Source organism: Pseudophryne corroboree, chromosome 4 (genome assembly GCF_028390025.1).
Source record: "Pseudophryne corroboree isolate aPseCor3 chromosome 4, aPseCor3.hap2, whole genome shotgun sequence".
Taxonomy (NCBI): Eukaryota; Metazoa; Chordata; class Amphibia; order Anura; family Myobatrachidae; genus Pseudophryne; species Pseudophryne corroboree.
The window spans coordinates 483490825-483518082 of NC_086447.1; the positions used below are offsets into that span (position 1 = coordinate 483490825).

The 27258-nt window shown below is 47.4% G+C and overlaps 1 long non-coding RNA gene and 1 pseudogene across 1 annotated transcript in view; both read left to right on the top strand.

Moving 5' to 3' along the window:
• LOC134911521 (uncharacterized) overlaps positions 1–27258 on the top strand; it is a 68131-nt gene that overhangs the window by 36452 nt on the left and 4421 nt on the right. The gene's annotated exons all lie outside the window — the stretch shown is intronic.
• On the top strand, positions 1388–1506 carry LOC134911974 (5S ribosomal RNA; annotated as a pseudogene).

Sequence of the window (27258 nt, forward strand, 5' to 3'; positions counted from 1 at the left end):
GGGTCCCCTCCTCTCCTATAGCCGTCACCACCGCTGCTAGCGAACTGAGCACTAGCGACTCTGGCACAGTGCCAGAGTCTACAGCGCATACGTAGGACTTCGAAAAAATGGCACGGTGGCCATTTTTCGGAGTCCTGTGCATGCGCTGTAGACTCTGGCACTGTGCCAGAGTCTACAGCACTCAGAGTGCTAGCAGCAGCGGTGATAGCTACGAGAGAGGAGGGGGCCCAAATGTTGAGTCTGCATACGGGTCCCCTCCTCTCTGGGATCACCCCTGGTACTACTGTGTAGCATAACGTAAATAATGTACTGTACATTACCGTGTTGTGTAATGTGAGTAAGACACACTATTGTGGTGTAATTTGAATTGGGGTACTATTGAGTGGCCACACCCCTTTTTTTTATTGGCACACGTACCTTCCCTATTCCAAATATAGGGGGGGGGCACCAGTCCTTTACTTGGCATGGGGCGCTTGGACCCCTAAATACACCCCTGATCAGAGACATATTAGTTCACAGTCACTTGCAAAATAGGATATCCAAATCTAACCCCGTTACAGGATCCTTTCCATGTGGGTGTTGCAAGGCATGCCCACAAATTCTAAAAACTAATTGTGTCACAGATCGCTATGGGTATGACATCCCGGTGAAACATTTCTTTAACTGTAATACCCAAGCGGTGAGTAATACATTTCTCCCATTAAGTAATTTAATTTAATTGCGCCTACCAGCTATATCAATCCCACAACAGGACAAAGTATAGGACACCAGGAAGTGAACAAGCCTGCAAGGTGGGTGAAAAGCATTTTTCTCACAGGTTTCCTCACTCCAGGGATTCTGCACAGACAATGAATATCTCTACATTAATGACTCTGCATGTATCGAAGGTATCTCTGTGTTGAATATTATGCTGCAGTATGAGTACACCAGTGGCATTGCAGGTGACTCCTTTCTAGCCGTCACTGATACTGTTGTTGCAATTTTTGTTGTTTTCCAGCACGAATAGAAATGTTGCAAAGCACATAAATGGATATACCTATACATATGGCTTATATATGACAGCGATAAGGCTGTCTAACTTCAGCTGAGTAGTATCCATTGTAACATCTGCTGTTTATCAGTACCAACAGGAGCTGTCTAAATCACAAAGATTGATTGCACTTTGTATTGCCTTGCTCCATGGTTTTGGCTTTGCTCCAATCCTACTGATGTGTATTTACTTTTGATATTTGCTGATCATGAGTGTCAACTCTCCCATATCTAACGCTGGACAGCAGATCCACTACTTCATCTTCTTTCTGCATTTGAATTTTTAGCACCTGATACAGATACTTAAACTATTCTACCTAGGTACGCTCTCATTGGTGTTGTGTCAATTACTAACACTATCTACTACCATTCCTCACTGAACATGCCCGATCTCGTCTGATCTTGGAACCCAAGCAGTGGTGGGCCGGGTCAGTACTTTGAAGGGAGACCTCCTAGGAATACCCGGTGTTGTAGAGTTATGTGTACCTGATGGGCCTTTATATGATGCAACACTAACAGCAGTATCACCACTTTTTCTTCTTTCATCACTCTTGATTTTCGATTACAACAGTACAGCAATTGGCTGACACATTGACAAAGGACGTATACGCACAGTTAGATCCCTCTTTGCGGGACCCCACACACACAAAAATTGGGGGTGAGGTTATCCGAGGTGTTTCCTTGACCAATTATGGCCTCTTTATATACATTTTTTCTTGACCTATGATGGTCTCATCAATACAGATTCATCTGTACTGGTCGAGGTGAAATAGATGCAGTACTGTATGTGTCTACATCTTTTTCAAGTTATTCCATAACTACATGAGACCAGAACATTCACTGTTTTTATAACCTATGCCTTTACTGTCTTGATCTATTGTCAGTTTGGTGATCGTTGACCCATTTTTAATGCATAAATATTAAAATTATCGTTTTATCTGTATTTGACTTTATAAAACGTTTCTAGTTGTCAAGTGTGCACCCACACAAGAGCCTTCTTTTTATTTTCCCTAACAATAAACACAAAGATGAGTTAGCTTCCTGTGACCTGCCAGCTACACTAAAGGACGTCATGTCTCTGTGCAACAAAATCGATCTCCGCCTCAGAGAGAGGAGTCACGAGAACTCTCGCCTTGAGCGACCTAGACCATGCCCTGTTCCTGGTCCCAGTTCGCCTGTTTCTGATGTTGAACCTATGCAGGTGACCCTTTCCAAACTGCCAAGGAAAGGCAGTACCGTAGCCAGATGAACTTATGTATGTATTGTGGTGAGGATGGACACTTATTAACTACTTGTTCCAAACATCTGGGAAATAAGTGGTCCTAGATTCAGAAAGAGGGTCGAAGCTAGAAACTTTGAAAATCTCTCCAATCAAGAAGGATTCGGTTATCTCTATGTCCCTGCAGTTGTCCACCGGTCTCAAGACTTTGTCAGCTCTTCTGGATTCCAGTGCCGCAGGAAACTTTGGGGGTAATTCAGAGTTGATCGTAGCAGCAAATTTGTTAGCAGTTGAGCAAAACCATGTGCACTGCAGGTGTGGCAGATATAACATTTGCAGAGAGAGTTAGATTTGGGTGGGTTATTTTGTTTCTGTGCAGGGTAAATACTGGCTGCTTTACTTTTACACTGCAATTTAGATTTCAGTTTGAACACACCCCACCCAAATCTAACTTTCTCTGCACATGTTATGACTGCCCCCACTTCAGTACACATGGTTTTGCCCAACTGCCAACATATTTGCTGCTGCGATCAACTCTGAATTAAGCCCTTTATTTCTGCAGATTTGGTATCTCGCTACCAGATTCCCATTAAGAAGTGTCCACAAGCTATCACTCTCACAGCTGTAGACAGGAGTGTAATTCCTCATGGGACTATAACCCAAGAAACTTGTCCTCTGACTCTTCGTGGGAGTTTTGCATTCCAAAGTTATTTATTTATTATTATTTTTTTCAAGTCTTCTCAACTAATCATCCTCGGCCTTCCTTGGCTTCAGCAGCATAATCCAAAAGTGGATTGGACCACCATGCAACTTCTTTCCTGGGGAGCTGAATGTCATTCATGGTGCCTGCAAAAGATCCTTTCTGTCCAGAAGTCTGATGTACCCATTCCAGATGCTCTTCCAGGGCCCTACCATTCGTTTGCAGATGTGTTCAGTAAAAGTGGGGCAGACAAACTACCACCACATAGGGAATTGTGCTGACCAATCGATCTTATACCAGGCAAATCGCCTCCCAGGGGGAGAACCTGCCCTCTTTCAATTCCTGAAACAGCTACTATGTCCAAGTACATTAAAGAGAACTTCGAGAAAGGCTTCATAGGACCTTCATCTTCACCTGCCGGCACAGGTTTTTTCTTCGTCAAAAAAAAAGTTGGGAGTCCTCATCCAGGCATTGACTATAGGGGATTAAATGATATTGCTATAAAAAAACGTTACCCATTACCCCTTATAACTGAACTCTTTGATCGGGTTAAGGGAGCATGGGTTGGTCGTGCAGTAGTGTTTGGAATATGTAAGGAGCATTATGTTTGTCATGTAAAAATGCATTAATAATGTGCAACATATGTGTAAGGGGCACTATGTGTGTAATTATGTGTATAAGGGCATTAATAATGTGCGGCATATGTGTAACAGGGTACTACTGTATGTGTGTCATTATGTGTATAGGGGCACTAATAATGTGCAGCAAATGTGTAGGGGCACTATGTGTGTCATTATGTGTATAAGGGCATTAATAATGTGCGGCATATGTGTAAGGAACATTATGTGTAAAAGGGCATTAATAAAGGTTGTCCTAATATGTAAGACGCATTATGTTTATAAGGACATTAATGATGTGTCTCATATGTGTAAGGGGCATTACTGTGTGGAATTATGTGTATAAATGCATTACTGATGTGTGGCAGTATGTGTATAAGGTGCTCTACTATGTGGCGTTGCGTATAGAAAGGGCATTACTGTGTCATCTAATGTGAATAAAGAGAAATAGTGTGTGGTGTAATGTGAATAAGGAGCAATTCAGTGTGATGTAATGTGAATAAGGAGCTCTACTGTGAGGAGTAATGTTTATAAGGTAAAGTAATACTACTGTGGTATGTAATATGAATTATGGAAACTATCGCATGATCAAATGTGAATAAAGTTGCAGTACTGTGTGGTGTAATTGGAATTAGGGTTACTATTGTGTGGCCATGCCCCTTGCCAGCAAAAACACCCCTTTTTGGGCTGTGCGCCAAATGTGCGAACTGTTCCTATTTAAAATATAGGGGGTACAAACACCAAAATAAGGACTGTTATGGGTGAGGGGTGATGGTGCTGGGAAAGAGGTGCAAGGTCAGAGGTGGAACCAGCGGTGGTGCTAGGGGGCACCAGCCAAAATCTTGCCTAGGGCATCATATTGGTTAGGGCCGGCTCTGGTCTTAGTAATGCACCTGCTGTGTTCCAGCATTTTGTTAATGAGATATTTCAGGACATTGTTGTACCAGTCAGTAGTGATATACCTGGACGACATCTTGATTTTCTCTTGGGATCTGCAGAGCCATCGGCAGCAAGTCCAAAAAGTTCTTTGTCACCTAAGGAGTCATCAACTCTCTGCAAGATCAAAAAATGCTTCTTTGAGGTCCGTTCCATTTCATTCCTAGGATATATAATTTCCAGCTCTAGTCTTCTTACGGAGAAAGTTAAGACTATCCTGTCTTGGAATAGCTATCCTATATCTCTCAAACGTTTCCTGGGGTATGCAAACTATTATCGGAAATTTATCAGTGGCTTCTCCACTTTGGTTGCCTCCATTTCAGCTCTCACCTGTAAAGGTGCCAACCCCAGCTCCTGGTCTTCTGAAGCTAAGCAAGCTTTCCAGTTATTGAAAGAAGCATTTGTCTCTGCTCCAGTGCTTCAACAACCCGATATCTCTCGTCCTTTCTTCCTGGAAGTCAACACCTCAGTGGAAAAGAACTACCCCACTGGAGAGAAAGAGTTACTTGCAAATAAATTAGCCTTCAAAGAATGGCGTTACCACTTAGAAGGAACTTAATTCCCAATTACCGACTACACAGATCACCGGAATATCCTATTTCTGAAGAATTTGTAATGTTGCTCTCCTCGTCAAGCACAATGGTATCAGTTCTTCTCCTGATTCAATTTTAAACTCACCTATTGGCCTGGATCTCAAAAATGTAAAGCAGATGCCCTTCCTTGATCTCTCTAAAGAGGAGGATTCGTCTTCAGAAGATCAATGTCCAATTCTAAATGCAACAGTTTTTGATTCAGCTATAGCAAATCCTACTCCCCCTACTGGGAGCACTTTCAATGCTCCAGACTTGCGTAAGCAACTTCTTCAATGGGCTCATTCTTCTCTTTTCTCTGGGCATGTAGGAGCCCAGAAAACTTTTTCATTTTATATATATATATTCACACATATAGTCACAGACATACATAAACACACACATATATACACACAGATATATACACATAAACACACACATATAGACACATATAGACATAAACATACACATATACACAGATATACAGACAAGGGACGAGGATATAATCCTGCTGCTGTACAAATCATTGGTACGACCGCACCTGAAATATTGTGTTCAATTTTGGGCACCATATTATAAAAAGATATTGGGGAACTTGAAGGAGTTCAAAGGCGAGCTACTAAACTAATTAAAGGGTTAGGGACACTGGAGTACTAGGAACGGCTCACTAAGCTAAATATGTATACACTAGAAAAGAGTTGGCTAAGAGGAGACATTATTAATATCTTCAAATATGTAAAGGATCATTACAAGGAGTTAGCAGGGGAGTTGTTTATTAATATAACTCTGTATAGGACACGTGGACACTCAACTAAGGCTAGTGGAGAAAAAATTCTGTACAAAACAGGAAAGGGTTCTTCACCGTAAGGGCAATAAGGATTTGGAACTCCCTGCCAGAGAAGGTAATAATGGCGGACTCTGTAAATGCATTTAAGGACAGATTGGCCAGCTTTCTAGCTGAAAAAAATTATCCAAGGCTATAGCATTTAATATATTGACATTAAGCATTTCGGAGTGGTATGAAATATAGTTGTCACGATCCGGGTATCTGGACGCCATTTCTTACCCATCAGATGCCTCCTAAGGCTGGCTCAGCGCTCCAGGACCGGATTCCATCTGTTATCCTGATGTGTACATTCCGGTATCCTCTCCTGTCACTCTGGGACGCTGTCACAGTAAACGCCATATTACACCTGGCATGGCGTCTCCCGCGGCCTCCGCCGCCGTCCCTGAACTTCTGCATGCAGAGTGTCTGAGTGGCGATTACGTCAGCCGCGGCCTCCGCTGTGTCCGCATGGTTGGATGTGCATCTGTCAGCCTGGCGCCTCCTGTCTCCGGTGGCCGGCGCCGCCATTACTGTTTTCATTACCACATGGATTACAAACCAAACTTCCCTCCAAGTGTCTGCATGGGCGCAGCCATCTTGGATTCTGTCAGCTGATCATTTTCCACCAATCTGTTGTCTGTATTAATTATTTGCATAATTGCCTAGCCAATCCCTTCCTTGCTGCAGGTATAAATACACTGTGCCTGAGCAAGGAAGGCGTCAGTGCTTTGGTTGTCAAACCTAGTTCCTGTTTGTCTCTCTCCTGTGATTGTCTTCCAGGTTCCAGCTCCTGTCTCAAGACTTCCACCATAGAGACCCGCACCATCATTCCACCTGCGGTGTAGCCTGACTCTCCGATCCATTTTGGATTCATCTGTTTCCAGCTACAACTTTACCTGCTTCCAGCAGAGTACAGCTTCTCTTAAAGGGCCGGTGTCCTTTCTACAGTTTACCACTCTCCACCGGTATTATAATTTCACCGCTCTCAAACTCCTAACTTCAGCTCATATTTCATCGCTCCCAAGTTCATTTATTATTTAACTGGTTCCAGCCAGTATCCACTCCGTGCCAACAACAGTCTGGTTCCAGCCAGTATCCACAGCAGCCGTTTTATCTACAGCAGCCCAGCTTTTCCTGGAACACCAGCTGGTACAATCCTGGGTTATCTCCATTGCTACAGTCGGGCCTGGTAAGGACTTTCCATCTAGAAGATTATAAGAACTATCTCACACTACCAGTGCCCTGTGGCTCCTGCCACCCTGTAGTCCCCAGGAACTGTATTTATTCTTTGCTGACTTTTATGTTTCTTTTACTGCTACTGTGATGCATGGAGTTTGTCATAAATAAACATCATTGACTTTTATTCAAGTTGTCGTGGTCACGCCTTCGGGCGGTTATTCTTCATGTTACTTACATGTCCAGGTGTTAGGGTCTCCTGCCCTGTGCTGCCACATCGTCATGGCAACCGGGAGACAAGTGCTAGCGGAGTAACCTGAGCGCAGCTGATACTCCGGTTCGGGTCTTTTGCTGTGCAGTGGTTATAGGCTCTGTGCACGGCAGGGGATCCGGTGCTGGTTTTTGTGCTCACAGTCTGTGAGGTCTGAGTGGGGCGTGGACAGCACCTGCTTTATAAGGCCTCTTCTCAGGGTAAGCAGATGCTGCTGAATCTTTGTTGGTTAGTCAGTTCCTGAAAGTTAACCAGTACTGTGTAGCTTTGTATTTGTTTGTTGCTTACTGCAAATAGGCCTGGGGATTTGGTATTACACTCTGCCAATCCAGACCTAGCAGTAAGACTGGAGTCAGTCGTTTAGCTTGCTGGGGTTCTGTTACTACTCTGTGAACTTAGCAAGTTTGCGGCTGTATTCTAAGACTTGCCTGTCTAATCCTGTCTCACTGTGCTAGGTGTCAGGGGTCAGTTTAGTGGCAGTAAGCTGAACCTGTGCACTGCAAGTGAGAATTAGGATTGTGGAGACTCTCCTTGTGTCTATCATTCCATCTCTGACCAAGGAGTTTACTGCCACACCCGTTGGTAACCCTTTAGGGTTTTGCTGTTGCCCTTAGCAACAGCATTTCGGGTTCTCTACGTATTAAAACACAACATCTTGCTTTTCCCATCTGAGCAGTTCTAATACAAGGGAGATACCCAGTTCCTTAGCCTCTGGGCTTCTCTGTTCACCTTGTGTGTATTTTGTTACCCTATCACCTTCTGTGTACGTTATGTCATATTCCCCAGTCTGTCTGTGAGTCCATTTGTTTTGCATAACAGTTCTGACACCAGTACTTTCCTGCAGGCACTGGTGTGCATAACATATTCAGCAGCCTAATACTCCTGTTGAAATTTTGTGGGAATATGGAGCATACCTCTCAAAATACGTTGCAACAGGTGGTCGATCAGGTGCAGGTCCTGACTCGACAATTTAATGATTTGTCCATTAAAATGCACACCTCCCAGGCTGCTGGCGGAGCACCCGCAGCAGCAGCACCTGCAGGGGTTAAGGAGCCGAAAGTAAATCTCCCGGATCGTTTTTCTGGAGATCGCTCGCAGTTCTTTTGTTTCAAGGAGAGCTGCAAGCTATACTTCCGGCTTAGGCCTCAGTCTTCTGGGTCGGAGATTCAGCGGGTGGGCATAGTGATTTCCTTGCTACAAGGAGACCCACAGGTCTGGGCATATGGGTTGCAGCCTGACTGTCCGTCGCTTAAAAGTGTTGATGCTTTTTTTACGGCACTGGGCATGTTGTATGATGACCCTGACAAGACGGCCTCAGCCGAGGCTCAGATTTCGATCCTTAAGCAAGGGCGAAGGCCAGTTGAGGTTTACTGTACGGAGTTTCTGAGGTTGGCCCATGATACGCAGTGGAATGACCCAGCCCTGAGACACCAGTACCGAAGAGGTCTTTCTAACCAGATAAAGGACCAACTGGTACAATATCCCTTGCCTGATAGCTTGGATCAGCTCATGCAGTTATCCATCCGGGTGGATAGACGGCTGAGAGAGCGTAGGCTTGAAAGGGAGACTGAGATTTCCTTCCTTCCCAAGGGAACCTCAGACTCTGAGGAATTTTCCGAGGAGCCTATGCAGATTGGGGCTACCCGCCTCTCCTCGCATGAGAAGACGCGGAGGAGACAGCAGGGGTTGTGTTTGTACTGTGGGAATAAAGGTCATGTGGTAGTATCATGCCCAGAAAAGCCGGAAAACTTCAGGGCCTGAGGGTGATGGGAAATATCCTGTCAGGCCAGAAGTCAGAATTTCCCAAGAAGACTTTTATCATTCCGGTGACCTTGAAGATCCTCGGTCAAACTGTCAAGACTGAGGCCTTTGTGGACAGTGGGGCCGACGGGGTTTTTATGGACCGCCAATTCGCCCTGAAACACTCTGCTCCCTTAGTACCCTTGGCATCGGAAATTGAGATTTGTGGGTTAAACGGGGAACCATTATCCCAAGGTAAAATTACCTCTTGCACTAGCCAGATTTCTTTGTTTATTGGAGCCACACACTCTGAAAAATTGTCCTTTTATGTGACTGTCTGTACTTTTGCCCCATTGGTGTTGGGGTTACCCTGGTTAAGGGCCCACAATCCTCAATTTGACTGGGTCTCTGGGGAGATTCTTAGTTGGGGTACTGATTGTTTCAGGAGTTGCTTGAGCCTTCCAGTCAGGCTCTCGCAGCTAAGTTTGCCAGGATTGCCAGGGTGTTATGCAGATTTTGCGGACGTGTTCTCCAAAAAAGTTGCAGAGGTACTACCTCCCCATCGCCCCTATGACTGTGCCATTGATTTGTTGCCAAATGCTAAGCTTCCCAAGAGCAGGTTGTACTCCCTGTCACGTCCTGAGACTCAGGCTATGGCAGAGTACATTCAGGAGAACTTGGCTAAGGGATTTATCAGACCTTCACAGTCTCCAGTTGGGTCGGGGTTCTTCTTCGTGGGTAAAAAGGACGGTTCGTTGCGACCCTGCATCAACTTCAGGGAATTAAACCGTATCACGATTAAAAACTCATACCCACTGCCTCTCATTTCGGTCTTGTTTGACCAGCTTCGTACTGCCACCATTTTTTCTAAGATTGACCTACGCGGTGCGTACAATCTAATCCGAATAAGAGAGGGGGATGAATGGAAGACTGCCTTTAATACCCACTCAGGGCATTATGAATATTTGGTGATGCCTTTTGAGCTCTGTAATGCCCCGGCAGTCTTCCAGGATTTCATGAATGATGTGCTCAGGGAATATTTGGATAGATTCTTAATTGTATACTTAGATGACATCCTAATCTTCTCCCATTCCCTGGAGGAACATCGGAAGCATGTACGCTTAGTCCTCCAGAAACTCAGAGACCACCGGCTTGGGGCGAAGCTGGAGAAGTGCGAATTTGAAGTTCAGCAAATCGCATTTCTAGGATATATTATCTCCCCAGAAGGTTTCCAAATGGAGGGTTCCAAGGTACAGGCAGTCCTGGATTGGGTGCAGCCCACTAGTTTGAAGGCGCTTCAGCGTTTCCTGGGCTTTGCGAATTTTTATAGACGATTTATCGCTGGATTTTCGTCTATAGTGGCGCCCTTGGTGGCACTCACTAAGAAAGGGGCGGATGTTGCTCAATGGTCTTGTGAGGCTAAAGCGGCTTTTGCCCGTCTCAAAAGGGCATTTGTTTCGGCCAAGGTGCTGCGACACCCAGATCCAGAGCGTCCTTTTGTGGTGGAGGTGGATGCCTCTGAGATGGGTATTGGGGCAGTGCTTTCTCAGATGGGAGTGTCTGATAATCGCCTTCATCCCTGTGCTTACTTTTCCCGTAAATTTTCGCCTGCCGAGATGAATTATGACGTGGGTAACCGGGAATTGTTGGCTATTAAGGATGCACTCGAGGAGTGGAGACACTGGCTTGAGGGGGCTAAGTTTGTGGTCTCAATTCTCACTGACCATAAGAATCTGGCATATTTAGAGTCAGCAAAGCGTCTCAATGCCAGGCAGGCACGATGGGCTTTGTTTTTTGCTCGCTTTAATTTTTTGATAACATATCGCCCTGGGTCAAAAAACATCAAGGCTGATGCGCTCTCGCGGAGTTTTGCTCCAATCCAGGAGACCACCGAGGAGCCGTTGCCCATTGTTTCCCCATCATGTATTAAAGTGGGCATTACCCAGGACCTCTTATCATTAGTCCTTAGAGCACAGGAGCAGGCTCCTCCAGACCTTCCAGTAGGTCTTTTGTTTGTGCCTCCTAGGTTAAGACAGCGAGTGTTCCTGGAATTCCATGCCAAGAAGTCGGCAGGTCACCCGGGTATTGCCAGAACTCGGGAGTTGCTATCTAGGGCGGTGTGGTGGCCCTCGGTGGCTAAGGATGTGGATCAGTGGGTTCGGGCATGTGACATCTGTGCCCGAAATAAGACTCCTAGAGGGGTTCCTGTTGGCCCATTACATCCACTCTCTATCCCATCTAAGCCATGGACCCACATTTCAATGGATTTTGTGGTGGACTTGCCCAAATCCTCGGGGATGACAGCCATCTGGGTTGTCGTTGACAGGTTTTCGAAGATGGCGCACTTCGTTCCACTGGTTGGGCTGCCATCGGCCAGACGCCTGTCTGAATTATTTATGCTGCATGTTGTGCGTCTCCACGGGTTGCCACTTGATGTGGTCTCTGACCGCGGATCCCAGTTTGTGGCCAAATTCTGGAGGGCATTTTGTTCCGATCTCCAGATTTCTGTCAGCTTGTCGTCAGGCTACCATCCGCAGTCTAATGGGCAGACTGAAAGGGTGAACCAGTCCTTGGAGCAGTTCCTCAGGTGGTGTGTCTCCAAGTGTCAGACTGACTGGGTTGCTCATCTGTCCATGGCGGAGTTCGCCTATAACAACGCGGCTCACTCTGCTACAGGGATCTCTCCCTTCCTTTGTGTGTATGGGCATCATCCTAAGGCCAATTCTTTTGACCCCCTGGACTCCACGCCTGGTGGTTCCTCTGTGGTTTCGGTCCTTAGAGGTATTTGGCGGAAAGTGAAGAAAGCCCTTGTGTCTGTGTCATTAGTGACCAAAAGGGTTTTTGATAAGTGGAAAAGACCCTGCAGCTTCAAATTAGGAGACTTCGTCTGGTTGTCTACCAAGAATTTGAAGTTGAGACAGCCATCTCATAAGTTAGGCCCCCGGTTCATCGGCCCTTATAAGATCACCAGGGTTATCAATCCGGTGGCATTTCAGTTAGATCTGCCCCGTTCTTTGGGTATCAATAAAACATTTCATTGTTCCCTTTTAAAACGGGCGATTAGTAATCCTTCTTCCAGTGGAAGACCTTCCCCTCTTCTGATACGTGGCCAGAGGGAGTTTGTTGTTGAAAGGATTCTTGACTCCAAGGTGGTTCGGGGTCGGCTGTCATTTTTGGTGCACTGGAAGGGGTATGGCCCGGAGGAGCGGTCGTGGGTGCGCAGTTGTGATCTTCATGCCCCCAGACTGATACGCTCTTTCTTCTCGCAGTTCCCCGATAAACCCGGTGGTAGGGGTTCTTTGACCCCTCGTCAGAGGGGGGGTACTGTTAGGGTCTCCTGCCCTGTGCTGCCACATCGTCAAGGCAACCGGGAGACAAGTGCTAGCGGAGTAACCTGAGCGCAGCTGATACTCCGGTTCGGGTCTTTTGCTGTGCAGTGGTTATAGGCTCTGTGCACGGCAGGGGATCCGGTGCTGGTTTTTGTGCTCACAGTCTGTGAGGTCTGAGTGGGGCGTGGACAGCACCTGCTTTATAAGGCCTCTTCTCAGGGTAAGCAGATGCTGCTGAATCTTTGTTGGTTAGTCAGTTCCTGAAAGTTAACCAGTACGGTGTAGCTTTGTATTTGTTTGTTGCTTACTGCAAATAGGCCTGGGGATTTGGTATTACACTCTGCCAATCCAGACCTAGCAGTAAGACTGGAGTCAGTCGTTTAGCTTGCTGGGGTTCTGTTACTACTCTGTGAACTTAGCAAGTTTGCGGCTGTATTCTAAGACTTGCCTGTCTAATCCTGTCTCACTGTGCTAGGTGTCAGGGGTCAGTTTAGTGGCAGTAAGCTGAACCTGTGCACTGCAAGTGAGAATTAGGATTGTGGAGACTCTCCTTGTGTCTATCATTCCATCTCTGACCAAGGAGTTTACTGCCACACCCGTTGGTAACCCTTTAGGGTTTTGCTGTTGCCCTTAGCAACAGCATTTCGGGTTCTCTACGTATTAAAACACAACATCTTGCTTTTCCCATCTGAGCAGTTCTAATACAAGGGAGATACCCAGTTCCTTAGCCTCTGGGCTTCTCTGTTCACCTTGTGTGTATTTTGTTACCCTATCACCTTCTGTGTACGTTATGTCATATTCCCCAGTCTGTCTGTGAGTCCATTTGTTTTGCATAACAGTTCTGACACCAGTACTTTCCTGCAGGCACTGGTGTGCATAACACCAGGGGTCTGATACAACCTCCCAGGTTCCGGTACATCTCAGCCCCTACAACTGAGGCTGCCTCCCGTCAGCTCAGGCCCTCAGTTGTGACAGTAAGCACTGACCTAATGAATCCAGCCGGAGACCAGGATCAAGCGGCCAGGCCGATGCAAGAACTGGCAGCCCGACTAGAACATCAGGAGGCTGCACAGGGCCACATCATCCGCTGTCTCCAGGATCTCTCTACTCGGCTGGATGGGATTCAGACAACTCTCCGTGGATCAGGCGCGTCTGGTGCGTCAACCACAGTGACTCCAGCTATAACCCCACCCACCTTACCCATTTCTGCTCCACGTCTTCATCTTCCAACGCCAGCAAAATTTGACGGATCTCCAAGATTCTGCAGGGGATTTCTCAACCAGTGTGAGATTCAGTTTGAGCTACAACCTGGCAATTTTCCCAGTGACCGTACAAAAATTGGCTTCATTATTTCTCTTCTCAGTGGCTCAGCCCTTGATTGGGCATCACCGTTATGGGAGAGGTCCGACACCCTGCTATCTTCTTACACGGCATTCGTCTCAACATTCAGGCGCATCTTCGACGAGCCAGGCCGGGTAACCTCAGCTTCATCCGAGATTCTCCGTTTACGCCAGGGGTCAGGTACTGTAGGACAATATCTGATACAGTTCCAGATCCTGGCATCCGAACTGGCATGGAACGACGAGGCCCTGTATGCTGCATTCTGGCATGGCTTATCTGAGCGTATTAAAGATGAGTTAGCTACCAGAGACTTACCCTCTAAGTTAGATGAGCTAATCTCACTCTGCACGAAAGTTGATTTACGTTTCAGAGAGAGAGCAACTGAGCGTGGAAGATCATCTGCTCCAAAATCTTCTGCTCCTCCTCCTCACCAACTGTCACCATCTAAAGACGAGCCCATGCAAATTGGCCGTTCCCGTTTAACTCCTGCTGAGCGCCGAAGACGTCTCTCTGAGTCTCTTTGTCTTTACTGTGCAGCTCCGTCTCACACCATCAATGCCTGTCCCGAACGTCCGGGAAAACTCCAAACCCTAGCTCGCCCAGGAGAGGGCCGGCTAGGAGTAATGATCTCCTCTCCATCTCCTCATGATTGTAATCTCCCAGTGTCGCTCCAAATTGCTCAACGTTATCGGAACGTCATTGCCCTCCTTGATTCCGGAGCAGCTGGGAACTTTATTACCGAAGTCTATGTTAAACGGTGGTCCCTACCCACCGAGAGACTTCCTTCGTCCATCTCCTTAACTGCCGTGGATGGCAGCAAGATTTTTGATGCAGTTATTTCCCTAAGGACTCTACCAGTTCGTCTGAGAGTGGGAGTTCTTCATTCTGAATTTATTTCTTTTTTAGTGATTCCAAGAGCCACACATCCTGTGGTCCTGGGCCTTCCATGGCTCCGTCTTCACAATCCTACAATTGATTGGACGACTACGCAAATCCTGGCATGGGGTTCCTCCTGTGCTGAGACATGTTTGTTTAAAGTATTGCCTGTCTGTTCTTCCTCCCCCAGGTCGTCTGATGTTCCACCTCCTCCATATCAAGATTTCACGGATGTGTTCAGTAAAGCTTCTGCTGATATCCTTCCTCCTCATAGAGAATGGGACTGCCCGATTGATCTCGTTCCAGGGAAGGTTCCACCTCGAGGCCGAACTTATCCGTTGTCTCTGCCTGAGACGCATTCTATGGAGGAATACATTAAAGAGAACCTAGCAAAGGGGTTCATTCGACCTTCTTCTTCTCCAGCCGGCGCAGGCTTCTTTTTTGTAAAAAAGAAAGATGGTGGTCTGCGGCCGTGCATCGACTACAGAGGTTTGAACGACATTACCATCAAGAACCGTTATCCTTTACCCCTGATTACTGAGCTCTTTGACAGAGTTAGCGGAGCTACCATCTTTACAAGGCTGGACTTGAGAGGTGCATACAATCTCATCCGGATCCGTGAGGGTGACGAGTGGAAGACCGCCTTTAACACCCGTGACGGACATTATGAGTACCTCGTCATGCCCTTCGGATTGAGCAATGCTCCAGCTGTCTTCCAGCATTTTGTCAATGAGATCTTCAGAGACATTCTATACCGTCATGTCGTGGTCTATCTAGACGATATCCTCATTTTTGCCAACGATTTAGAGGAACATCGTTTTTGGGTTAAAGAGGTTCTGTCCCGTCTCCGTGTCAATCATCTCTATTGCAAATTAGAGAAATGCGTCTTTGAAGTCAAGTCCATTCCGTTTCTAGGGTACATTGTGTCCGGTTCCGGACTAGAGATGGATCCTGAGAAACTACAAGCAATCCAAAATTGGCCGGTACCCTTAACCCTCAAAGGGGTCCAGAGGTTCTTAGGGTTCGCCAACTATTACCGAAAGTTTATACGAGACTTTTCCACCATTGTGGCGCCTATTACTGCTTTCACTAAGAAGGGTGCTAACCCGTCCAAGTGGTCTGAAGAAGCCATGCAAGCATTTCATCTTTTAAAACAAAGGTTCATCTCTGCGCCTGTTCTGAAACAGCCTGACATCGACTCTCCTTTCATCTTAGAGGTGGATGCCTCCTCCGTTGGAGTAGGAGCGGTGTTATCTCAGAGGGCTAAAGATGGCCATTTACACCCTTGCAGTTTCTTCTCCCGGAAGTTCTTCCCAGCTGACCGCAACTATGCCATTGGCGACCAGGAGTTGCTAGCCATCAAGCTCGCTCTAGAAGAGTGGAGGTATCTGTTGGAGGGAGCTTCTCATTCAATCACCATACTTACAGACCACAAGAACCTTTTATATCTGAAAGGCGCACAATGTCTCAACCCTCGTCAGGCCAGATGGGCACTTTTCTTTTCCAGGTTCGACTTTAAACTCCAGTTCTGTCCGGGCTCTCAGAATCGCAAGGCCGATGCCCTTTCCCGCTCATGGGAGCAAGAAAATGAGTCAGAGTCTTCAGACAAGCATCCTATTATAAATCCGTTGGCATTCTCCACGGTAGGGATGGACTCTACGCCCCCATCAGGGAAAAGTTTTGTGAAACCGATGCTAAGGAAGAAGCTCATGCATTGGGCCCATGCTTCCCGTTTTGCCGGACATACAGGTATCCAAAAAACCCTGGAGTTTATCTCTAGGTCCTATTGGTGGCCAACTCTGAAAAAGGACGTCTTGGAGTTTATTGCATCTTGCCCAAAGTGTGCTCAACATAAGGTATCCCGCCAGTCGCCTGCGGGGCAACTGGTTCCACTATCTGTTCCCCGTCGACCTTGGACCCATTTGTCGATGGATTTTATTACAGATTTACCCATGTGCAACAAGTTCAATACCATCTGGGTGGTAGTTGACCGGTTCACCAAGATGGCACACTTCATTCCTCTCACCGGTCTTCCGTCAGCTTCCAAGTTGGCTCTAGTATTCATACAAGAGATCTTCCGACTCCACGGTCTTCCTGAAGAAATTATCTCAGATCGAGGAGTTCAATTCACAGCCAAATTCTGGCGAAGTTTATGTCAAGTCCTCCAAGTCAAGCTAAAGTTTTCCACGGCTTACCATCCTCAGACCAATGGTCAAACCGAGAGGGTGAATCAGGACTTGGAGGCCTTCCTCCGCATCTATGTGTCCTCCTCTCAAGATGACTGGGTTCAATTACTTCCCTGGGCCGAGTTCTGTCATAACAACCAGTATCATTCTTCATCTGCTTCAACACCATTCTTCACTAACTTTGGATTCCACCCTAAAGTCCCTGAGTTCCAACCGCTTCCAGCAACTTCTGTTCCCGCAGTGGATATCACCTTGCATCAGTTTGCCAATATCTGGAAGAGCGTACGATCAGCTCTGCTCAAGGCATCGTTCAGGTACAAGAAGTTTGCGGATAAGAAGCGTCGAGCAGTTCCTGCTCTCAAGGTGGGTGATCGGGTATGGTTATCCACGAAGAATTTGAGGTTAAGAGTTCCCAGTATGAAGTTTGCACCTCGCTATATCGGTCCTTTCAAGATTGAACAAGTCATCAATCCTGTTGCTTACAGACTCCAGTTGCCTCCCTTCTTAAAAATACCCAGGACATTCCATGTTTCCCTGTTGAAACCGCTGATCTTGAATCGGTTTCATTCCTCACTTCCTCCAACTCCGAAAGTCCAAACTCAACGAGGCGTTGAGTATGAAGTGGCCAAGATCCTGAACTCACGTCACCGTTACGGTCAACTACAATATCTTATTGACTGGAAGGGTTATGGTCCTGAGGAACGTTCATGGACCAATACTTCTGATGTCCATGCTCCTGCCTTGGTCCGGAGATTCCATTCCAAGTTTCCTCAAAAGCCAAAGAAGTGTCCTGGGGCCACTCCTAAAGGGGGGGGTGCTGTCACGATCCGGGTATCTGGACGCCATTTCTTACCCATCAGATGCCTCCTAAGGCTGGCTCAGCGCTCCAGGACCGGATTCCATCTGTTATCCTGATGTGTACATTCCTGTATCCTCTCCTGTCACTCTGGGACGCTGTCACAGTAAACGCCATATTACACCTGGCATGGCGTCTCCCGCGGCCTCCGCCGCCGTCCGTGAACTTCTGCATGCAGAGTGTCTGAGTGGCGATTACGTCAGCCGCGGCCTCCGCTGTTTCCGCATGGTTGGATGTGCATCTGTCAGCCTGGCGCCTCCTGTCTCCGGTGGCCGGCGCCGCCATTACTGTTTTCATTACCACATGGATTACAAACCAAACTTCCCTCCAAGTGTCTGCATGGGCGCAGCCATCTTGGATTCTGTCAGCTGATCATTTTCCACCAATCTGTTGTCTGTATTAATTATTTGCATAATTGCCTAGCCAATCCCTTCCTTGCTGCAGGTATAAATACACTGTGCCTGAGCAAGGAAGGCGTCAGTGCTTTGGTTGTCAAACCTAGTTCCTGTTTGTCTCTCTCCTGTGATTGTCTTCCAGGTTCCAGCTCCTGTCTCAAGACTTCCACCATAGAGACCCGCATCAGCATTCCACCTGCAGTGTAGCCTGACTCTCCGATCCATTTTGGATTCATCTGTTTCCAGCTACAACTTTACCTGCTTCCAGCCCAGCTTCCAGCAGAGTACAGCTTCTCTTAAAGGGCCGGTGTCCTTTCTACAGTTTACCACTCTCCACCGGTATTATAATTTCACCGCTCTCAAACTCCTAACTTCAGCTCATATTTCATCGCTCCCAAGTTCATTTATTATTTAACTGGTTCCAGCCAGTATCCACTCCGTGCCAACAACAGTCTGGTTCCAGCCAGTATCCACAGCAGCCGTTTTATCTACAGCAGCCCAGCTTTTCCTGGAACACCAGCTGGTACAATCCTGGGTTATCTCCATTGCTACAGTCGGGCCTGGTAAGGACTTTCCATCTAGAAGATTATAAGAACTATCTCACACTACCAGTGCCCTGTGGCTCCTGCCACCCTGTAGTCCCCAGGAACTGTATTTATTCTTTGCTGACTTTTATGTTTCTTTTACTGCTACTGTGATGCATGGAGTTTGTCATAAATAAACATCATTGACTTTTATTCAAGTTGTCGTGGTCACGCCTTCGGGCGGTTATTCTTCATGTTACTTACATGTCCAGGGGTCTGATACAACCTCCCAGGTTCCGGTACATCTCAGCCCCTACAACTGAGGCTGCCTCCCGTCAGCTCAGGCCCTCAGTTGTGACAATAGTTGTCAATTAGTACGAGACCATTACTTCAGATGGTGCAGTATAATGTGCACAGCTTAATACAGAATACAGGTTGAACCCGATGGGCATTTTGCCTCCTTTCAACCTCATGAACTATGTTTCAATGTTACATAAACACACACATATACGCACACGTACTGTATACAAAGAAATATTCACATTAACACACATATATACACAGACATACATAAACACACACATATACTCACACATACTGTATACAAAGAAATATACACAAACACACATATACACACAGACATACATAAGCACACACATATACACACATATATATACACACAGACATACACGTATACACATAAACACACACATATGCACACAGACATACTGTATAAACACATATACACATAAATACACAGACATAAACACATACACGTAAACACACACAAATACACACATCAATTCTCACCAAGAAGAGGGCAGCAGAAGCTCCTCGTTCTAGCATGGAGGGGCGGAGCTTCTTTGTGATTGACAGGCTGGGCCTCCATGGGTAGGAGGAAGGGACTGAGGAAAGGGAAAGGGGGGCCACCACACTGCCTGCATGTTCCATATCACTAAATGCAGATACAGTACCTGACAGCCAGGAAGGTTCTTCTGACAAGCATCCAAACCTCCCCTTTTCCCTAACAACACTCCACTGCACTGAACTTGACTCTCTGCATTGCAATCAGCAGTGACATGGAACCTGCAGGCAGTGTAGTGGCCACCCCTTCCCACTCTTCTAGTCATCTCCTCCTACCCTAAGTCCCAGCTCCCAGTTCTGTTACAGAGAGCCGGCGCCTTCTGTCCCCAGCGGCGCCTGGAGCTCAAGCTCCACTCATTCCACTCTTGATACGCCCCTGAGTCCAGCATCCAGAAAACCTGCTTTGCTGGTTCCGTCCAGCATCCTGACTACCTGTTTTGTTGTTTCCGCCCAGCATTCTGAAACCTGCCTTGCCGGCTCCACCCAGCATTCCATCACTCAAGCCTAGAGCAAACTAGTCTACTCAGAGACTATCCGTACAGGTGACATCCCAGCTCACACATGTGGATTCCGCATCAGTGTCCAGTTCCCACATAGCTAGTCTCCTTCACTCCAATTTCTCTCAGCGTACTGCCATGTCTGCATGAGAAGATCATTCTTAAAACCTAGTCCGAATTCACAACTAACTACTGCCGTGACACACCCGCTGGGAATGGGTGTCTCTCTCCCAGTGACCCAGCACTACAGGTTTGCAAGCTGTGTGGAGGCACAAAGGGGATAGGGAGAACAAGCTCCCCGGACACCAGTGCTGTTAACTTCTGGTGTGATACAATGTACCACGGGGAAAGAAAAAAATAGAAACAATTGGGGATGCGCTACTTCCACTAATATATAATAAGTTTACAAATCTATAGTAAATTCACAAACAACACTCTGAACGGTCATGTGTCATTTATTAACAAGACATATTTATTCTCACATAAAACACAAAAAATATTCACATATTATTTAAAATTATACATGATGTTCTTCTCACTGGAATTCACTTGCAAGGCTTGGAAACATATGACACCTTAATTTCTATGCTTTCATTATATTCATATATCCTCAAGGTATTCCAATATCAATATATATATATCCGCCCACACAGTTCAGAAACTCTTGTGATTCCAATACTGATGGAGCTGTTAAGTCACGTGATCCACAGCTGTGCACAACTTGTGATCAAAGTCTACTTACATGTATTGGTTGCTATCTCACCCACTGTGGTTGTTTCGAATAAAGGGGGTCATTCCGAGTTGATCGCTAGCTAAAAATGTTCGCTTTGCTACGATTAAGGAAAAAACCGGCACTTATGCACATGCGTATGTGGCACAGTGCGCACGCGTGACGTACTTTCACAATGGCCGATGTAATTTTACACAAGGTCTAGCGAAGCATTTCAGTCGCACTGCTGGCCGCAGAGTGATTGACAGGAAGTGGGCGTTTCTGGGTGTCAACTGACCGTTTTCAGGTAGTGTTCGAAAAAACACAGGCGTGCCAGGAAAAACGCAGGCGTGGCTGGCCGAACGCAGGGCGTGTTTGTGACGTCAAATCCGGAACTGAACAGTCTGAAGTGATCGCAAGCGCTGAGTAGGTCTGGATCTACTCTGAATCTGCACAAAAAAATTTTGTAGCCACTCTGCGATCCTTTCGTTCGCACTTCTGCTAAGCTAATATACACTCCCGAGGGCGGCGGCTTAGCGTTTGCACGGCTGCTAAAAACAGCTAGCGAGCAATCAACTGAGAATGACCCCCAAAGTCCTATCTCCACTTAATTCCCCTGGTTGTACATAGACAGCTTGTCCATTTTAGCCTCCGCTGTTCATTCGGAAGTAGCAGTGCTATTTAAGCCAGGACTGTTGGCTTGCTGATGGTTCTGATACACGTGGGGTCCGTGGTTTTGCTCTCAACAAAAGTTATTTGTGGGCTCCTAGTCAGACTGCGGGGTTAGTGAAGCCCAGCGACACAGTTTATAAAGCAAATATTTAAGTGTTTCAAGGCAAAGTATTAAAAATAAGAATTTACTTACCGATAATTCTATTTCTCGTAGTCCGTAGTGGATGCTGGGACTTCCGTAAGGACCATGGGGAATAGCGGCTCCGCAGGAGACTGGGCACAAAGTAAAAGCTTTAGGACTAGCTGGTGTGCACTGGCTCCTCCCCCTATGACCCTCCTCCAAGCCTCAGTTAGGATACTGTGCCCGGACGAGCGTACACAATAAGGAAGGATTTTGAATCCCGGGTAAGACTCATACCAGCCACACCAATCACACCGTACAACCTGTGATCTGAACCCAGTTAACAGTATGATAAAACTTAGGAGCCTCTAAAAAGATGGCTCACAACAGTAAACAACCCGATTTTTTGTAACAATAACTATATACAAGTATTGCAGACAATCCGCACTTGGGATGGGCGCCCAGCATCCACTACGGACTACGAGAAATAGAATTATCGGTAAGTAAATTCTTATTTTCTCTGACGTCCTAGTGGATGCTGGGACTTCCGTAAGGACCATGGGGATTATACCAAAGCTCCCAAACGGGCGGGAGAGTGCGGATGACTCTGCAGCACCGAATGAGAGAACTCCAGGTCCTCCTCAGCCAGGGTATCGAATTTGTAAAATTTTGCAAACGTGTTTGCCCCTGACCAAGTAGCTGCTCGGCAAAGTTGTAAAGCCGAGACCCCTCGGGCAGCCGCCCAAGATGAGCCCACTTTCCTTGTGGAATGGGCATTTACAGATTTTGGCTGTGGCAGTCCTGCCACAGAATGTGCAAGCTGAATTGTACTACAAATCCAACGAGCAATCGTCTGCTTAGAAGCAGGAGCACCCAGCTTGTTGGGTGCATACAGGATAAACAGCGAGTCAGATTTTCTGACTCCAGCCGTCCTGGAAACATATATTTTCAGGGCCCTGACTACGTCCAGTAACTTGGAGTCCTCCAAGTCCCTAGTAGCCGCAGGTACCACAATAGGTTGGTTCATGTGAAACGCTGAAACCACCTTAGGGAGAAATTGAGGACGAGTCCTCAATTCTGCCCTGTCTGAATGAAAAATTAGGTAAGGGCTTTTATATGATAAAGCCGCCAATTCTGAGACACGCCTGGCTGAAGCCAGGGCTAACAGCATTACCACTTTCCATGTGCGATATTTCAAGTCCACAGTGGTGAGTGGTTCAAACCAATGTGATTTTAGGAACCCTAAAACTACATTGAGATCCCAAGGTGCCACTGGTGGCACAAAAGGAGGCTGTATATGCAGTACCCCCTTGACAAACGTCTGAACTTCAGGCACTGAAGCCAGTTCTTTCTGGAAGAAGATCGACAGGGCCGAAATTTGAACCTTAATGGATCCTAATTTTAGGCCCATAGACAGTCCTGCTTGCAGGAAATGTAAGAAACGACCCAGTTGAAATTCCTCTGTAGGGGCCTTCTTGGCCTCACACCACGCAACATATTTTCGCCAAATGCGGTGATAATGTTTCGCAGTTACATCCTTCCTGGCTTTGATCAGGGTAGGGATGACTTCATCTGGAATGCCTTTTTCCATCAGGATCCGGCGTTCAACCGCCATGCCGTCAAACGCAGCCGCGGTAAGTCTTGGAACAGACAAGGTCCCTGCTGGAGCAGGTCCTTTCTTAGAGGTAGAGGCCACGGATCCTCCGTGAGCATCTCTTGCAGTTCCGGGTACCAAGTTCTTCTTGGCCAATCCGGAGCCACGAGTACAGTTCTTACTCCTCTCTTTCTTATGATTCTCAGTAATTTTGGTATGAAAGGCAGAGGAGGGAACACATACACCGACTGGTACACCCACGGTGTTACCAGAGCATCCACCGCTATTGCCTGAGGGTCCCTTGACCTTGCGCAATATCTGTCCAGTTTTTTGTTGAGACGGGACGCCATCATGTCCACCTTTGGTTTTTCCCAACGGTTTACAATCAGTTGGAAGACTTCTGGGTGAAGTCCCCACTCCCCCGGGTGGAGGTCGTGTCTGCTGAGGAAGTCTGCTTCCCAGTTGTCCACTCCCGGAATGAACACTGCTGACAGTGCTACCACATGATTTTCCGCCCAGCGGAGAATCCTTGCAGCTTCTGCCATTGCCCTCCTGCTTCTTGTGCCGCCCTGTCTGTTGACGTGGGCGACTGCCGTGATGTTGTCCGATTGGATCAATACCGACTGACCCTGAAGCAGAGGCCTTGCTTGACTTAGGGCATTGTAAATGGCCCTTAGTTCCAGGATATTTATGTGAAGAGACGTTTCCATGCTTGACCACAAGCCCTGGAAATTTCTTCCCTGTGTGACTGCTCCCCAGCCTCTCAGGCTGGCATCCGTGGTCACCAGCATCCAATCCTGAATGCCGAATCTGCGGCCCTCTAGAAGATGAGCCCTCTGTAACCACCACAGGAGAGACACCCTTGTCCTTGGAGATAGGGTAATCCGCTGATGCATCTGAAGATGCGATCCGGACCATTTGTCCAGCAGATCCCACTGAAACGTTCTTGCATGGAATCTTCCGAATGGAATCGCTTCGTAAGAAGCCACCATTTTTCCCAGGACTCTCGTGCATTGATGCACTGACACCTGGCCTGGTTTTAGGAGGTTCCTGACTAGCTCGGATAACTCCCTGGCCTTCTCCTCCGGGAGAAACACCTTTTTCTGTACTGTGTCCAGAATCATCCCCAGGAACAGTAGACGTGTGGTTGGAATCAGCTGTGATTTTGGGATATTTAGAATCCACCCGTGCTGACGTAACACTACCTGAGACAGTGCTACTCCGAACTCTAACTGTTCCCTGGACCTTGCCCTTATCAGGAGATCGTCCAAGTAAGGGATAATTAAGACGCCTTTTCTTCGAAGAAGAATCATCATTTCGGCCATTACCTTGGTAAAGACCCGGGGTGCCGTGGACAATCCAAACGGCAGCGTCTGAAACTGATAATGACAGTCTTGTACCACAAACCTGAGGTACCCTTGGTGAGAAGGGAAGATTGGGACATGGAGATAAGCATCTTTGATGTCCAGAGATACCATATAGTCCCCTTCTTCCAGATTCGCTATCACTGCTCTGAGTGATTCCATCTTGAACTTGAACCTTTTTATGTAAGTGTTCAAGGATTTTAGATTTAAAATTGGTCTCACCGAGCCGTCCGGCTTCGGTACCACAAACAGCGTGGAATAATACCCCTTTCCCTGTTGTAGGAGGGGTACCTTGATTATCACCTGCTGGGAATACAGCTTGTGAATAGCTTCCAATACTGCCTCCCTGTCAGAGGGAGACGTTGGTAGAGCAGACTTCAGGAATCTTCGAGGGGGAGACGTCTCGAATTCCAATTTGTACCCCTGTGATACTACCTGCAGGATCCAGGGGTCCACTTGCGAGTGAGCCCACTGCGCGTTGAAATTTTTGAGACGGGCCCCCACCGTGCCTGAGTCCGCTTGTAAAGCCCCAGCGTCATGCTGAAGACTTGGCAGAAGCGGGGGAGGGCTTCTGCTCCTGGGAAGAGGCTGCCTGGTGCAGTCTTTATCAGCTGGTTCCTTGAGGGCGGCCGTATCAGGAGACGGTAACGCCACTTGTTTTGATAAGCGTGTGAGCGCCTTATCTACCCTAGGGGGTGTTTCCCAACGTGCCCTAACCTCTGGCGGGAAAGGGTATAGTGCCAATAATTTGTTAGAAATCAGCAGTTTTTTATCGGGGGAAACCCACGCCTTATCACACACCTCATTTAATTCATCTGATTCAGGAAAAACTACTGGTAGTTTTTTCACACCCCACATAATACCCTTTTTTGTGGTACTTGTAGTGTCAGAAATGTTCAATGCCTCCTTCATCGCCGTGATCATGTAACGTGTGGCCCTACTGGACATTACGTTCGTCTCCTCACCGTCGACACTGGATTCAGTATCCGTGTCTGGGTCTGTGTCGACCATCTGAGGTAACGGGCGTTTTAGCGCCCCTGACGGTGTCTGAGACGCCTGAATAGGCACTAACTGATTTGCCGGCTGTCTCATGTCGTCAACAGTTTTTTGCAAAGTGCTGACATTGTCACGTAATTCTTTAAATACAACCATCCAGTCAGGTGTCGACTCCCTAGGGGGTGACATCACTAACACAGGCAATTGCTCTGCTTCCACATCATTTTCCTCCTCATACATGTCGACACAATCGTACCGACACCCAGCACACACACAGGGAATGCTCTGACAGAGGATAGGACCCCACTAGCCCTTTGGGGAGACAGAGGGAGAGTTTGCCAGCACACACCAGAGCGCTATATATATTCAGGGATAACCTTATATAAGTGTTACTCCCTTTATAGCTGCTGTATTATATATTAGCTGCCAATAGTGCCCCCCTCTCTTGTTTTACCCTGTTTCTGTAGTGTAGTCTGCAGGGGAGAGTCAGGGAGCCGTCCTTCCAGGGGAGCTGTGAAAGAAAATGGCGCTTGTGTGCTGAGGAGATAGGCTCCGCCCCCTTCACGGCGGCCTTTTCTCCCGCTTTTTTCTGGAAAACTGGCAGGGGTTAAATGCATCCATATAGCCCAGGAGCTATATGTGATGCATTTCTTTAGCCACATAAGGTTTTTATCAAGTTTTATTGCGTCTCAGGGCGCTCCCCCCCAGCGCCCTGCACCCTCAGTGACCGGAGTGTGAAGTGTGCTGAGAGCAATGGCGCACAGCTGCAGTGCTGTGCGCTACCTTATCTGAAGACAGGAACGTCTTCTGCCGCCGCTTTCTCCGGACCTCTTCGCTCTTCTGGCTCTGTAAGGGGGCCGGCGGCGCGGCTCCGGGACCCATCCAGGCTGAACCTGTGATCGTCCCTCTGGAGCTAATGTCCAGTAGCCAAGAAGCCCAATCCACTCTGCACGCAGGTGAGTTCGCTTCTTCTTCTCCCCTTAGTCCCGCGCTGCAGTGAGCCTGTTGCCAGCAGGACTCACTGAAAATAAAAACCTAAGTATACTTTTACTTCTAAGCAGCTCAGGAGAGCCACCTAGATTGCACCCTTCTCGGCCGGGCACAAAATCTTAACTGAGGCTTGGAGGAGGGTCATAGGGGGAGGAGCCAGTGCACACCAGCTAGTCCTAAAGCTTTTACTTTGTGCCCAGTCTCCTGCGGAGCCGCTATTCCCCATGGTCCTTACGGAAGTCCCAGCATCCACTAGGACGTCAGAGAAAATATATGTACTGCAAGGTACTACAGCCATGCCGTGGTGTTAGTTGGATATGTAAAGCCTGGTGCATGGTACCAGGCACATAATAAGTGTAAAGCGTATTTTAAATGTATCATGAATGTATTTTAAAGATAAAATGCACTTACAATTCCCGTCCATGACCAGGAGACCCTGGTTGCCAATCTATGGAGCTCGGATTCAGGCTAGGGATGGTGAGCTGGGTCTCTTAGCAGATTACTGGAAGATGATTTTAGAGGGAACCTTCCCCCTCCCCAGGAAATTCAGCACATGGGCTGTTCCTAAGGTATGCAGTCAGCATACCAGCAAACCCTCCCCCCCTTCCCCGGCGGGTTCCCGGCTGTCACAATACCAATGCCAGGATCCCAACTGGGGCACCATACCGCCGCCGGTATACCAGTGAGGTAGGTGATTCCCCCTCTATAGGTGTCCACAACACCCATAGAGGGAGAATAGAACCTGTGCCGAGTGCAGCTCGCCACTGAGCTCTCAAGGGGCTTTGTTGCGCTCGCCCCCTGCCAGCATTCCCCCGCTCGATATACTGACCTTCGGCATCCAGAGTGGCGGGATACAATACC